General features: G+C 41.4%; 1 non-coding gene across 1 annotated transcript; it reads left to right on the top strand.

The window, feature by feature from the left end:
• Positions 1–4,428: 4,428 nt before the first annotated feature.
• On the top strand, positions 4,429–4,622 carry LOC144481954 (U2 spliceosomal RNA). The gene has a single exon (XR_013495811.1). It is a non-coding gene; the product is annotated as a U2 spliceosomal RNA (small nuclear RNA).
• Positions 4,623–5,625: the final 1,003 nt, after the last annotated feature.

Genomic DNA, 5,625 nt, shown 5'->3' on the forward strand with positions numbered 1-5,625 from the left:
ATTTGACGAGATGATACAATCCTTTGACAGTTATTTTAACCTACAGACTAACAACATTTTGGAAAAAGCAAAGTTTTTAGTAGAGGGGTCCAAAAGCCTGGAGAACCTGTGGATACCTTCATCACTGATTTGTATTGGTTGGCTGAGGCTGAGATTATGGTGATCTTGAGGCTGTGATTATGGTGATCTTAAGGCTGCGCTGAAATGAGACCACACAATAGTTGGAGTAACTGATGATACTCAATCCGAAGAAGAACTAACTTTGGAGAAGGTGATACAGATTATCAAAAACTATGAGGTATGGCAGCAAAATTAGTCCATATTAAGAGAGCAAACTAAACCATGGTGCAGAATACCCCAACGACAGCACAGGTCATTAAACAATGAAATGCAAAAGATGCACCAGCACTGTGACACCAAAATGCATCAGAGGTGTGAACAGTGTGCTGGCAAGCACAGCAGAAGGCACACTGTCAAAGGCTTGGAAAACCATAGCTGGTTAAACAAGCTCTGCAACCACCTACAACACACTTGTACAGACCAGGAGGAATTAAGCTCCAGGTTAAAACTATGTTGCAAGCAATTCTTCAATATAAGAACAAACTGACATGGGAAACATTATGGGCGGATTTTCTGGCCGCGCTTACCCCAAAACCAGAAAATCCCGCCTGAGGTCAACGGACCTTTGCATGGTTCGTGTCCTGCCTGCTTTGATTCCCGTGGTGGGCGGGACGGGAAGATTCTGCACTATATGTGCCTCTCAAAAAAAATTCTCTCTTTTGAGAAGGAAAGCCAGTGTCAAACAAACTTCAAAGAGATTAACCAGCAAGAATCTGGTTCTGATTATATAAAGGATTTTCCAAAACCATTCACTGGGCTGGGGCGACAGAAGACTGAATACAGCTTAACACTGAGAAATGGTGCCAAACCCACGTGCCTGCTTACTCCAAGGAAAATAGCACATCTGCTCATGAACCAAGCACAATTGCAACTTGGCAGGATGACCAACATGGGAATCATTGTCCCCATCATTCAGCAAATGGAATGGTCCTCCAGAACGGTCTGCCTTCTGAAACTAAACGGGTCCATTCAGACCTGTGTTGACCCAACACAACTCAACAAGGCCGTATTAAGGGGAACCCTATTCAACAGATAACGCTTCAAGCGTTTGCCCTTTGTTGCCCGAACAATTTCAGCGCACAATGTTGGCCATCTTATAAAGGTCTAAAAGGAGTCATTTGCCACATGGTCAATGTCCTTGTCCACTAAACAATTGTTGTGGAGCAAAACATGAGACTCAAGGCTGTCTTGAATCACTTGCAGGAAGAAGCATTAACGCTAAACATCAAGTGCATATTCTCTAAGAATTTTTAAGTCCTAAGGTGAGCAAAAAAAGCATCATGCTGGTTGGACCCGCATAAAACAAAGGCAATCAGTGTTTTTCTGACCTTGGTGTCCATTCCAGATCTCCAAAGATTCCTGGGCATGGTGTCACAAAACAGTCTGATGTTATCTGTGAGGGCGTCCCAACCTGGGATATTGGTTTGTGGTGGTGTATAATTTTGTTTTCAGGAATGGTGTGAGGAGCCACAAACAAGATCCAGTGAGATCAGTAAACAGCCCTGTCATAATATAACACTTATTAAAGACTATTTATTACAATAAAGAGAAGACACTTGTACATGAACAGGACTAAAATGATTTAAGGCAGTTATGAAAATAATTACTAAATACACCCACACAGTTTATGTAGAAATTACCCTTTTGGTTTCAAAGTACATTTACGAGATTGGAACTCTTTCATGTTCTCTCTTCCTAAACAACATCCAATTCAATAGATCAATAAGTAAAGGCCAGCTTATAGTTACCACACTGTATGCGGTTGAATAGTTATTCTGGGGAACATCACTTCTTACTTCAGCTAAGATATGGTTTTAACTGCTTCCACAAAGGTTTCTGCACTCTTGCTGCTGGTCTGCTGGCTGGAAATGGCTTACAGGCTGCTAGGTGGAAATTGCCTCCTGTTTCCATGAAAGGCTGCCAATTATACTATTATTCTCTCGGTGTATTTGCTGTCTGTTCCTTCAGCTTGTATTAGTTCTAAAAGATTAACATATGTATGTCTTCCCTGGATGGTGCAATTGTCTACCCAAGGTGTTTCCGATTAGCAGGATAATGTATTCTTCTAGTCTGACTACAACTGCTGATCTCGTTATTGGGACTCACATCCTGTGGAATATCTTTTGAAATGCTTGTGGCTTTTAACCTACTGGCACATTCATGACAATGGCAAACCAGCTCACAAAATTCTTGCCAAACCTGGCACCAGCAAGTCTTTATGGCACCTCCTGAAAAAGGCCCAAGCACGGTGTTGGGATGCACACCAGGAGAAATCATTCCATCAGATCAAAGATATGCTGCTCTCAATAGATATCCTGGCTCACTATGACCCATCCCTGCCAACTACAATTGCAGGAGATGTTTCATCAACAGTACTAGGGGCAGTCCTGTTCCAAGAGCAGCTGGATGGATGTTGATGACCAATATACTGCATGTCCAAAATGCTATCAGACTCAGAGATGAGGTACGCAGTTATAGAAAAAGAAGCTATCACAGTCAGGTGGGTTTTCTGAAATGTTCTCTGACTATATCATTGGGATGAAAGTGTCATTGAGACAGATTACTAACCAATAGTCTCAGTACTAGATGAGAAGGAACTTGCCAGAATGGCCCCACAGAATTCAGACATTCCACTTGTGTTTCATGTGTTTTGCTTACAAGACAGCATATATCCAGGAGAAGCAGCAAACGACTGCGGATACACTCCAGAATCACAGTCGACAATCCTGTGACACAGCATGGCAATCTGGTCGACGAGGTTGAGTCCTCTTCCAGTTTGTGGCAACACAACTGCCAGTACTGCAGATACGCCACAAGTAGATGCAAAATGAAGATTATATGGGACACTATTGTGGCCAACATTGCATCCATCAATAATGTATGCAATGTTGGCCACTGTAGTGTCCCAGTGGTACTGTCATGGAAATATGCTTTGAATTCCAGAAACACTTCACCATAACTGATGATCTGCTGGTGTGTGGTGATTGGTTTTGTGCACCTGAGGCTGCTGGCCCTTCAAGGTGATGTCTGGTCCATCATGGCTGCCATTTGCTTTTGCTGTTCATGCTGTGTTTCCTGGAAACACCCAGCACCAGTAAGTGGGTGTCGATCTCACCATCAGTACAATTGGAGCATTGACATTTTGAAACAACACTGTTACAAAGAGGGTTGGATCCAGGAAATTAGTTGATTTAATTCCAAAATGTAATCCTGAAGTTCAGTTGGCCTTTAGCTTCCCACTCAATCAAGTTCCTCAGTCTGCCTCGTTTCTCACTCCAGGGAGCAGTGTTAGATTCTGCCCTTGGTCTCTATTTTCTGGCTATAGCTTTAACTGGAAGGGTTAAATATTTAACTCTTTCACTTATAATTCTGACAACATCAGTATCATTTCTGCCTGATTTCAATATTGGGCACCACCCATTATAACGTCATGCTGCTGATGATAATAATTTGCTCAAACATTAAATAAAGAGACCACAAAGGCTGGTGTTCATCATTACTATTTTTCTGTCCAGTGCACCACCTTATGTGGCTGAAAGTCAAATCAGATTTTGATCCCTGGGATCCTTCAGCTATGTTACCAAATAGCAGCAGCATAATAAAATATCTCTAGCTTAGGTATAACTTGAATGAGGAAACAAGCAGATATTTTTGACCGTTGAACATTAATACAGATCAGCTTAACAATAAACAAATCTACTTATAACTTGAACAATAAACCACTGTGCAGTCTTTTGTATGTCTGTAGTGACAGAAAGAACAACAAAGATGCTTCTCATGGTGTTTAGTCAGCAGTTTGGGAACGCATTGTTCAGCAATTTGCAATGACGTTTGCATAAGGGGCAAATATCGAAGATCATTTAAACTGCATTCCTATGTTTTGCATTCAGCTTAGAAAAACAGCAGCCTTTTAGCTCAACAAATGTGGATTAATTCCAATATGCCCTTCATGTGCAACATTATTCTCTTCAAGGGATTGTATTTATTTGTGCAATGTGTCCTGCACTAATATGGGACAGGCTGTCATAGAAATTCATTATTGCCTGTTTTTGGGCATATATCTGGAGGGCTGCTTCAGATGCACGACCAAATCAGGAGTCTGAGGCTTGAGGGAAACTGGGCCTCGGGCTTCTTATTAATAATTGTGTTGATCGAGCTATTGATACCTATTCTGCTGCCAGAGGCTCTGCTCCCAGTTTGGCTGCAGGTTAGGTTTAGGAGGAGTGGAGTGGAAGCAAATTGGTGGGGAACAGTGACTCTCAGTATCAATGTGGTGTCAGGAGAAACCTCCTAGTTCCACATATATATAAGGCTTCTCGGCCTTTTGGCTAAGATCAAGTGTAGTATGGAGAGGATGCTACACTTGGTTGAGGTCATTAGGTTACATTGAAGCTTCATACGTTTCATATGAAGCAATTTTTAAAAGTGATCTCGGCCTTTTGGCTAAGATGCAAATGAGCCCAAGTCTTGGAGGAGGAACTTCCCCCTTCTCCAATCAGCTTGGCTCATGTAGATCGGGCCCAGGACAGGGTGGTTTGGTCGCTTGCCCTGTCTTGTCAGCCTGGATCGGAAATGTCTCAACTTGTTGACACTCTGAATTGGATTTGATTTGATTGAATTGGAAAAGTATTAAATATATATATATATATATAAGGCATAGATAAAAAAATGAATAGTTTTTGTTCAGGGCCTCTAGCAGTCCCTTTAAAGCTTATCGTTGATCCAGAGAAACACATCATAGTTGGCAAAGTACAAGATGCAACTAGTTTTTAAAAATTAACAAACTGATCTTGAAACTAGCTCAGGGGCCTGATTTGAATATTCAAGCAAAATGCCTGTGCTTTGCTCGGGTGGAGAGATCATCGTCATTTGATTTTTTAAAAACCCTGATGAACTTTAGTATTGGCCCAAGTATACATCAGTTCAAATCCATGCACTGCTAAGTTTGACATCAATTTCAAAATAGACACAACAGTGTTGAATTTGCTCCCCCTCTTGCTGTTGATCAAAATGAGTTTCATCCTTAAGGTTATTTAGTTTGATCAATAGTGCGTTTCTGGACTATATCAAAGCAAAATGGTCCACTGATCAAAACATTTAAATTAATATGTAAAAAAAAGACTTGAATCTTATTTGGAATCATAATCTTGGAATTTATTGTAAATTTGAGCTTATGTTGTGCATCTACATGGTAATTAGGAGCAGAATTAGGCCATTCGGCCCATCGAGTCTGCTCCACCATTCAATCATGGCTGATAGATTTCTCAACCCCAGTCTCCGCTTTTTCCCCGTAACCCTTGATCCCCTTACCAGTCAAGAACCTACCTATCTCTGTCTTAAGCATACTCAATGACCTGGCCTCCATAGCCTTCTGCAGCAATGAATTCCATACGTCAAGCCTTTCATTCCCGGGATCATTTTCGTGAACCTCCTCTGGATCTTCTCAAAGGCCAATACTTAGAATACTTCCTTAGAAACGGGGCCCAAAATTGCTCACAATATTCT

Source organism: Mustelus asterias, chromosome 2 (genome assembly GCF_964213995.1).
Source record: "Mustelus asterias chromosome 2, sMusAst1.hap1.1, whole genome shotgun sequence".
Taxonomy (NCBI): domain Eukaryota; kingdom Metazoa; phylum Chordata; class Chondrichthyes; order Carcharhiniformes; family Triakidae; genus Mustelus; species Mustelus asterias.